Source organism: Pteropus alecto, unplaced genomic scaffold (assembly GCF_000325575.1).
Source record: "Pteropus alecto unplaced genomic scaffold, ASM32557v1 scaffold94, whole genome shotgun sequence".
In the NCBI taxonomy this organism is placed as follows: domain Eukaryota; kingdom Metazoa; phylum Chordata; class Mammalia; order Chiroptera; family Pteropodidae; genus Pteropus; species Pteropus alecto.
The window spans coordinates 293906-304527 of NW_006437736.1; the positions used below are offsets into that span (position 1 = coordinate 293906).

The 10622-nt window shown below is 47.7% G+C and overlaps 1 protein-coding gene across 1 annotated transcript in view; it reads left to right on the plus strand.

Annotated features, from left to right (window-relative positions):
• CACNG2 (calcium voltage-gated channel auxiliary subunit gamma 2) overlaps positions 1–10622 on the plus strand; it is a 102031-nt gene that overhangs the window by 1203 nt on the left and 90206 nt on the right. The window lies entirely within an intron of this gene.

The following is a 10622-nucleotide window of genomic DNA, read 5'->3' on the forward strand; positions in this document are numbered from 1 at the left end:
CAGGGTCATTGGGACATGCGTGCCGGTGCATGTGCTGTGGGCAGAGGGTAAAGGCTGGGAGATCAGGGTTCGGATGAAGGCATGTGCTTCTGAGACACACTAATAAACACTGAAAAAAAAAACTCCTGCAGGTCATACAACCTGCATTTAGCAACAGACTTTAATAGGTGGGACTGTTTTTGAATGGCTACATATGTCTGTGTGTACAAGCTACAGCCAACCATAGAAAGATGTGCACAGAGAGATACATGTTTCCATGTGGAGAGAAGGCTTATGTGCTTTGCTTCTGATATGAACTAATACCGGAGGCCGTTGGAGGCAGCATCAGGAAGCAGGGACTGCAGGATTGTTTGTTAAGCTCAACATGGGATGGTGATGCAGGGAGTTGAAGCCAGGAGATGTGAGAGAGAAGAGAGAAACAGACAGGAGAGGGAGAAACTGATGTGGCCCCAGGGTCTAACCCAAACTGAGCAAAAGCCACTCTTCGAGAAGTGTTTGTGTCTGGGAAAGGACACCAATTCCATGCCCACCTCCCAACATTCTTGGTGCAAACGGTTGAGTGATGGCTGAACATGTTTTGAATAGCTAAGTGACTTCATTGAGCAATGGTCTATTTGACGCATACTGCATTTGGTGCCCTTTCTCAATCCAAACCGCTGCCTTGAACAGAGTCTGCAGAGCAGCTCTATGCTGAATACTATATGCTCTTCTCCAGCCAGAGAATCAATATCCTGAAATTAATAGGGACTGTTTTAAACACACCCCTCCTTTAAAAAAAAAAAAATGAAGAGCCTTTCATGCAGCTAGTCATTAACAACGAAAAGACTTCCATTTAATTAAACATTTATGGCAGACTTTTATTCCAAAAGAGAAAAAAAGCAAAGTGAATGAGGGCTGCTTTAGGAAAATGATTACAGTAGCAATTTGCTTTCTTTAGATCTTAGTTAGATGGATGGAGATATGTGGCCAAGAGAGCAGAGAAAAGATAGGACATTCTTTTAGGAGAAATATACCCCAGAACTGGTGACTTGGTATACATATACTTTTTTATGAGGGTTATATTAGCAAATTCTTAATAGTATGATCTTTTAAACATTTAATAATTCCCAGAAGGCAAGAGGACTAGAGGGAGCTTTGGACCACTTGTGCATTACAAGTCTTCAGTATTTTCATTGAAAGTCCGTCTGATTGGGGTCCACATCTCCAAACATGCTGCTTGTCCCCTCTAACTTCCTCTCCAAGCCACACGCCCTCTCTCTCCCTGAATCATCCCTAAAAGGGTTAGAGTTGCAACACTTCCTTAGGGTTGTGTGATACACACGGGAGCTGTGGGGTTGGGCCCCTCTCCCCAGGCCTGGGGCCTCCATGCAGTGAGGGGAGAGCTGGGCCAGGCCCCTTCCAGAACTGGTATTCTGCATTCACTTGTAGCCAGGGCCCAGGCAGGAAGGGTGGGTGTTCATGGCCCCCGGTCAACCTGGCCTTTAATTTCCAAAGCCTCGGTCCATGTGGGGCTTCGCAGGCCCAGGACCCCCTTAGGAAGTTGGCCCTTGGCCACTTGAGAAACAGTTGGAAGATTTTAAGCTACTTATTTTCAAAGACTGCACTGATTTCCCAAGATTATCAGTCCACTTGTTTCTGAAGGTGGGCACAGACGGGTGTCGTGGGGCGTTCGTGTGCTTGCTTTTCTGAGCATTTAAAACAGGCGTTGTTCTTCATGGAAATAAAGTTCTCCGTGTGTCCGTTCCCCCAACCTATGTTTTTTTTATGTGAGAACTTGGACTTTCAAAAAAGATCCCCATCACCTCTTTATGGTGCCCGTGCCTGAGAAGTTGCAAACGAGTCTTCTCCCTAAGAGGCTGCTCATGACTTCAGAGGGAACACAACCCTGTCTCTTGATCTCTTCTGCTCTCTGGCTTTCGCTGGGGCTTTTTGTCTCCCGAGATGATTTTTGTCGTCGTCGTTCACTTCTTGGTGAAAATAAGAACCGCGAAATATTTTCTTGCGTCTCTCGCTGTTTTTGAAATGAATTAGTCTGCTGAGGCACGAGAAGGGACGGGCCCACCTGTTAGGAGTAGACACAGCGGGAGGGGAGGGGAATCCAGGGAAAACTAACACCTTTATTCTTTTGTGCCTTCCGCGGAGTTAATAACAGCGGTGTCTCTGTGCGTGAACTTGAAACCCCTAGCAGGCCGGTGTCCTTAGTGGGATTGAGCGGGTGGGCGACAGTGTGCACACGGATACAGGTAGGTGAAGAGTGACAGAAGTTTGTAAACTTTTCACGAAGCCTGCATTAAGAGCATCTGAATGGAGAGGGGAATTGGCCCATTCAGGATAGAGTTCAATAAAACCTATCACAGGACAATAAAACAGCTTGTTCCAAGCCAGGCGTCTGCGGGCCGCGCAGGAGCTCGCTGCTCAGGATATTAACCTCTGTTGTCGCAGAAGATATCGCTGTCTCCAGGGGCAGCAAGAAATTCGCTCTTTGTGTTTATTCTCTCCTGAGCCTTCCTGCCCTCCATCCGGCTCCACGTCTCTCCCCCAGGGGGTTTCCAGCCCTGCTGAGGCTAGCAGAAAGCAGGTGGTACCGCGTGGTCTGTGGCAGAAACGCGCCCTCCTCTCTCTCTCTCTTTCTCGCCCCTCTCTTCGCTGCGAGGCAGAGCAGAAATCTCTCTCTCTGTTCAGACTGCTGAAATCTCCTCTGCGGAATTTCTGAACTCCTCTTCCATCCACGGCTGCTCCTGTCACCCCCTCCACATGCTGCTTGCTCGCGGCAGCTCTGCCGTCCATTCTACATCCCTGATCTCTTTGAACAAGCAGTGTCTCGATTTTCCTGAACTGTCTTTTCCAAGTTCATAATTGCGTAGCCTTTGCTAGGCCTGCAAGGTGGTGAGTGCTCCATGCTCAATTCAGCCATGGCTGTCTTGTTCTGCAGAAGGAAGGTATATGTCTCGTGTTTTAGGAAAGCCAACCGCGTTTGCCGGACACTCTTGCCTTTCAGGGTGGGTAAGCTGAGTATGGAAGTTACAAATGGGCCTTCGCACTGTGTATGTATCACACTGCATAATTCCCAAGATAATCTGACTCTCTTTAGGTACTTTGCACACAGGAGGTACATAAAAATAGTCATCAATGGATTGACTCAGAAGTTCTTAAAATTATTGATATTAATTCAAACATAAGGACATGTGACTGTGACAATCAAGTGACAGAGAAAGGGATGAGGAAATCAGGCTGATTTGTTTGTTCTTCTTGGAACTTCTTTTTTTTTTTTTAAGAATAATAATGAGTCATGAATTCATTATTACAAAATAAGAGAATTCAAAAAGAGTCAGTCATTTGGGTTGCACAGCTCCTAATTGGCTAAAGAAAAATTATCAATACACTCAGCCTCTGCAGGGAAGGAAAAAGGAACCGATTGATTTTCTTCCCTTTTCTGCTTTTAAAGTATATTAAAAGCCAGTTTGATCTTAATACTCACCAGAATAGACACTTTGGGCAGAAAGCAGGCATTCTGGACCATCCCTAGCTAGCCTCCCCAGAATCTTCTATGCTTTACCAAACTTCCCCACCAATTTCTAGGACCCCGGAAACACACCCCAAGGTCTTGCGTTCTGCTCAGCCGTTTTTCATAGCACGAAGTCCAGCATCCCCAGCCGTTCTTACCCTGGAACGGGAGCAAGCTCTACGAAGTCCCAGCCTGTTCACACCGCCATCCCCGCCCCTGCCTCCCTTTCCAGGTGATCAGAATGAGTCACACTGTGTGACAGCACACACCATGGCCCATGGGCAGAGAGTGGCAGAACCAGAACTTGAATCCAGGCCTCTTGTTTCCACCCTGTAAGCCTCTAGCAAGCTCCGTGCACAGCCCCTGGCCTACTGTGTTTTTGAACTTATGTCCACAGCTAGCATTGGGCTCTATCCTGTCTGCTTCCCACTGAGCATCCCCCACTGGGTGCCAGCCTGAGCATGTCAAGAAACCTGAGTTCTAACCAATCTGACTCCCAGACGTCCAGCTGCCCTGCACCTTGCAGGGTGACAGCTCTGTCCCCAGTCCCCTCACTCCCATGAGGCTGAGGAAATGCAGCACGAAACTCCAGGCCAGACCCACAATGTGCCTCTTTGGTTTTGCCCTTTCATCTTGGAAGTGTCCTCAATGTAAACTATCCACGGTTCTACGTTCGCGAGCATTTTTCAGAAATGGCAAATTCACGTTCCCTAGAACTCATGAAGTTTTCAGACGAAGCTTTGTGATATGTGGTGCAGTTGAAAGGATTCTGCAGCCACGCAGGCCTGTGTTTAATTCAAACCCTGCAGTCTTAGGAGCTGTGATTTGAGGCAGATCATTTAAGCTCCCCCAAGTCTCGGTTTCCCTTTCTGTAAAACTGGAGTGTAACAGCCTTCTCACAGGGGGGCTGGTGGTTTAGGAACCCAAGGAATGGATGTCTGTCACCCCCTCTCCCCTGAGCCCCTTGTTGGAAATTGCAGTCAACAACCCACACCCCCTTCCCCTCATACATCCTCCTCCTCTGTTTTGTTTTTTTACAGAGTACTTATCACCTTCTGGCACACTACGTAATTTACTCATGATATTTGTTGTCTGTCTCCACCACTAGACTGTCAGCTCCACAAAGGCAGGGATTTTTGTCTGTTTTGTTCATTGCTGTAGCCACAGCAACTATGACAGTGCAAGACATCAACCCACCTTCGCTAGTGAATGAACAAACAACCACTGCCTGCTACGGGATGGGCATTCAGAAATGGTGGTCCCTTCCTATTGTCAAAGGATCGCTCTTTAAATGACATCCGGTCAGCCGTGGTGGCGAAGGCATCATTCTTTTGACATTCTGAAAAATAATGAACTCGACACGGAGGAAGGAGAGAGAGAAAGACGAGGAGGAGGGGGAGGGGGGCTCAACACACAAGGGACAATAATAAAGATAATAAAAAAAGTGTTCGGAGAGAAAAATAAATGCCTGAGAAGGAAGTGCTGGGGGGGTGAACATCCTCTAAATAGATTCTGGCCATGTTTTTCTGCCTCCACATCATCCAGAGCGTCTGTCACAGAACTCCTCGGGGAGAGATTCCCATGAGTGTTCGCTTTCAGGTCAGTGGGGGAGGAGGAGATATACATCCAGACTGATCATGCAAGAGGTTTTCTTAATTTTTTCAAAATTCGATAGCTCCTTTCAGCCTTGACTAAGTATTTGGGCCAAAAACCCATAATGTTCAAATGAAATCGGCACTTTACGTTTCCAGGTTAGTTCACAGCCACAGATCAAACTATTTCTTCACTCACTTATTTCAGCTGCTGAATCTTTGATGAGCCCCTTGCCAAGTGCCAGGCTCTGGGTCAGAGCTTGGGGTCATAATGGGCAGTAGCGCCCTTCAGGGTCACTGCCCGCAGAGACCGTACTTCAAGAAAATTCCCCTATGTATACATAAATTGCTACTCTGATAAGTGCTCTCAAGGGGAGCCGCATGGGACTGTGAGTTTATAATATTAAAATCGCACCTGTTCAAAGAAGCCGTCCTCGGATATCTGAATGTGAATGGATATCTGAAGGATAAGTAGGAGTTAACTAGGTGAGGAGAGTACGAAAGAACATTCCAGGTTGAAGGGCGGCCAGAGCAGAGATCAGTGAGGAAGAGAACGAGACAAGTGTTGGGAGGCCAGGGGTGGAGAACAGAGCTGGAGCCGGGATGCGGTGGGGGCATGACGTGGGGTGGTGTGAGGAGGGGGATGCAGAAGCAGTTAGGACCCAAAGGTAGAACCTTGTTAGTCCAGTTAAAAAGATTTGACCTTTGACTTCTGGCTTCTTGCTTATAAGCTGTGTGACCTTGAGCTAGTTAATTCACCTCATTTGCACCAGCTACTTATGGAGATAAGGGTGCCTGCCCCTCGGGTTGTTGTGAGGCTTAGAAAACAGCTACCTTCCCTTCTTCATCGTGCTCCTCCCATTTCCAGAACGGAACAGAGAAGGGAGGAAATAGATTGACTCGACCCCAATCCACGAAATTCAAAATATACTCAGCGGAGGTGTTGACGGTGGGCGCCAGCCCTGTGCTAAACACAGGGAGGTGGTGGTGAGCAAGGACCCTCCAGGTGAGTCCCAGCAGGGGACCCTAAGGAACACGCATCTCGCAAAACAGCTCCCCTTGGTACTGGGCGTTTGACGCAGCCCGTTGCCACCTCTCCTTCTCGCCCTCCCACAAAGTCGGAGAGATTGGCATCTTTTCCGTTCGGTTAGGATCACGGAGGATTCCAGCTGGAATTTGAAAGGAGGCTCAGTTATATCACCAGGCTTTCTGAAAATAAGAATGAGAGTCAAGAGATTTTCGGTGTGTTCCCCAATGCCCAGAAATGCCTATCAACCACTGTAGGATTGTGGGCGAGCTACTATGGCCTAGCCAGCATTCCGATCCTTTCTCCTCGCTATATAAAGGACTTGATTCTTCCAGTTTCATCTTCCCTCAGTTCTAAGACACCATCAGTTATAAAATGAACTATCTCCTGAAACAGCTTTCGCGGGAAGGGAAAACAAATTTAATTTACACATCAATTGTAAAACACACTCTAATTTCAGAAACACTGAAACTTAAGATATGTGCCTTAGAAGTAAAGGAAGATGGTAAGTTCTCTTGCCGGCAGAGAGAAATGCAGGCAAGGTGCTGAGAGAGCCCAGGGGATTTCTTTAACCAGCAGCTGGTACCTGTCCTGTGACTCAGGAAGCAGCAGAAGACAGACGAATGTGGTCTTACCAGCACCTTTCTTGACAAGAAAAAGGGCAATAGTTGATTTTTGTTCAATGGCTGTCCTCTGAGGACTTGCCAGGTACTATGTGAGAGTCTAGGACAGTGTCAAAGGCTCGATCCCTGTCCTCGAGGAACCCTTAGTCTAGTAGAGAAGACACAGCAGTGAGCAGACGATGATGACAGCACAGAGACTGGGCGGGGAGGGATGTCGGGGGAGACTGGGTGCTGCAGGGTGCACAGGGCTGAGCGAGCTAAGGAGAGGAAGGGCACGTCAGACCGAAGGGACGGCCTGTGCGGAAAGACAGATGCTCACGCCGTCCAGTGTAGAAGGTAGAAGCAGGGAGAGGTGAGGCTGGGAGTGGCGGAGACAGGACCGCACAGAGACAGAAACGGCCCACTGAGCAGTATGTTTCAGCATGAAAGAAAAGGGAGGCCCAAAAAGGTGGTAAGCAAGAGAGGGTAGCGACTGGCTTTGCCCGTCAGCGAGATCACTGATTTGAGGCCCTAATGGAGGGGATCAGGGGTCTGGCGGAGCCGGTGAGATTTACCAGGAAGGGGTGAAGGACGGTGAGGGGGTTGCTGCAATAACCAGGTGACCTGCCCTAAATTAGCTGTGGAAAATGGAGAGTAAAGGGGAGAAGGGAGGAGCTTATGAGCCACGTACAAGAGATGAGTCAAGATGCTCCCTTCTCTCCTCGCCTCCCAGCATAACGAGCCTTATTGAACAGGTGCCGCGCGCTAGGCCCTGGGGTTACAAAGGTGCAGAGTCTCTGTTCAAGCGTCACCTTCTCGAAGAGCCCTCCTGACCACTCTATCTGAAGTCGCCCAGTCCTGTTACCCGGTTTCATTTCCTTCGGTAACATTCTAACATTGACTAACATTAACGTTTTAACGTTTTCTCTTTTCAGCATTTACTTAGGATCTGTGTCCGCCCCCATCAGACTGTTAGCTCCCTGAGGGTTGGGGCCATGTCTGCCTTGGCACAGAGGGCAAGCCTAGGAGCTATGTGTTGAATGAATAACTCAAAAAAAAAAAAGAAAAAAGTAAAGAAAAACCAATACCTGCCCTCAAAGAGCTCCCACCTAGGGAGGAAGATGGGCTTTTAAACGAAAACTCTAAGCATCCTCTTGCCCAGTCTTTTCCCCAGGCTTGGCTGGGGCCACATTCTGAAAGACGCTTGAGAGCAGACAGGGGTTTTCCCTTGCACCACAACCTGGGAGGCTCTCTGGGGCGTCTCCTGGCCCACGGCCTTGCCGGAAAGCTTCAGGAGGCTGATACGCAGCTGCAAGCCTGCTCCCCCTTGGGCAGCAGTCACCTTTCCTCTCAATCTAAATCCTTGTGAGTTATCACCTCGCCCAGAGGTACTGACTTAGCAGCCCTGGGTCTGCCTCTGAGGAGACGCCACACCTCTTCCTATTGACATTATATTTATTCACTCTTCCCTGAACTTCCCTGACCTTGGGTAGTCTTCCAGCTGCTAAAGAGAATGTCAAGGATTAGGTACAGCAGGATCCCAGGAGCACTGTTGCTGTGGCCTCATGGTACAGGAAATCAGCACCATGCAATTTAAACCTCTCTCTCTCTCTCTCTCTCTCTCTCTCTCTCTCTCTCTCTCTCGCGTGTGCACGCACATATCTCTCTGGTGAAAGGCTGTTGCTGACCCCAAGACCTTTCTTTATACCAATTTAACCCCATACATTCTCTGCATAAATGGTCACTGTTTTCTGTCACATTCTCCCCCACCTAGATCTCTGTCTGCGCGTAGCTTTCATCCTTCTTGAATTTTCCCTAAGGTCGAGAACTCTCCTCCCCAATTTTCCTCCAACATATTTTGCAAAGAAGGCCACCCTGAAAAAGGACTATTCTTGTATCACCTCGATACTAATAATAACTATAGTGATAGTAGTGATGATAATAATAAATAATAATAACAATAACTAACAATTCGTTGAGTGCTTCCTCTGTGCTCAGCACTTTTTAGATGCTTTCCAGAAGTTAGCTCTTATTCGATGTTCACGATTCTGGAGGTATGTGCCACGATACCCGTTACTTCCATCTTAAGAGGCTCAGAGAAGTCACTTGCCCAAGGTCAAGTGGCAAGTGGCAGAGCTGGGATTCCAATCCAAGTCTGTCCAACCCAAAAACCTGTACACGGCCTTCTATTACACTAATTATATTTACAATTTTCCCCTCTCCCCCAAATTTACCAATAAATTTCTTAGAGAAGTTGAAGGCAAGGCTGAGCAGCAATTGCTGTTGGTACTCCATGCATGATGAAGTCTTCAACAGTATGAAGCTTAAATTAGGATAAGCTCCTTACCCAGGGCAGAGTGAGGGAAAGCAGAGGGGTTGACAGTTTTTCTCATTGCTTTGAAAACAGAAGGATGCCTGCAATTCACGGACATCCATCCCTCTCCTTGCAGTTTGTGGAGAGGGAGGGCTGAGTATCTATTTTCCCTCTCCCCCGCCCTCTGCCTAGACCACATTCTACTTGTCATCAGGACTCAGTTGTCATTTCCCCCTCTGCCACCTCCCACCCTGTCCCCACCTGGGTTGTGTTCCCTCCCTCTTCCCTTCCACAGCATCCACACACGCCTCCAACAGCATCTTCCATTCTTCCCTGTTGCTCGTTTCCATCTCTGTCTCCACCTCTAGACCATGAGTTCCCTTGTCTATTTCTTCAACAACATTTACTCAGCTACTGCTCTGTGCCAGTTTCCATCCTAGGCTCCGGATTTACCAAGGTGACAAGACACGGCCCCTGCCCTCAAGGAGCTTCTGCTCTAGTGGGGGAAATGGGGACAGAGGGTGGAGAGATGGTTCCAGGAAGAGGTGTGAGAGAGCATGGGGTGGACAGAGGACCACACAAGGCGTCCAGTATTGCTGGAGGAGCAGGTGTGGGAGGGGAGGGAGGGCAAGTTACAAGTACTGAAGGATGAAATTGGACAGAGACCACATCATGAAGGGACAGTTATACTGTGTGAACAGGCCGGAGAAAAGAATGTCGAGAAGGAAATGACAGTGAGTGACCTTCACTGAGACAGGGCAAACAGGAGAAATTTGCAGGGAGAAGATGGTACCTTTAATCTTGGATAGAGCAATTCCACACCTGTGTCCCGGGGCCTAGCCCAGTGCTTGGTATGCAGTAGGTGCTCAGTGTTTGTTGAATGAATGAATGAATGAAAATAGAAAAAAAGCTTTGCATGTGAGATTATGATGCACCTTTAATCTCAGATTTTTCCCAGCACCATCGTAATAAAAGTATGCATTGTGCCGGGCCTGGAGTTTGTGTCAGCTTTAGCATCCGACAGCCTAGGGTCCAAACCCGTCCTTGTTATTTACCAGCTATGTGACCTTGGACAAGGAATTTCACCTAAGTCGATTTTCTAGAAAAAAGCTTTCCATGTGAGATTATGATGCACCTTTAATCTCAGATTTTTCCCAGCACCATCGTAATAAAAGTATGCATTGTGCTGGGCCTGGAGTTTGTGTCAGCTTTAGCATCCGACAGCCTAGGGTCCAAACCCGTCCTTGTTATTTACCAGCTATGTGACCTTGGACAAGGAATTTCACCTAAGTCGATTTTCTCATATGAAATTGTATCTCATTCATGAGTTGGCTATAAAGTTTCAATAAGATGCTCCACGCACAGTGCTTAGCAAGGTGCCAGTACAGAGTAAGGACTTGATAAATGCTAGGTGCCGTTATGACCAGTAGTGTGTCTGTTATTGATTATACCGCCAGGTGTAAATAGTGACCTGCAAGTTGAGTTGTGTTTGGCCCTCAGATGTTCTACAAATTGAGACTTTCCCTATAATAATCCCTATTTTGGCCTTTCCTTTAAAAAAAAAAAAAATCAGATTGTTGTC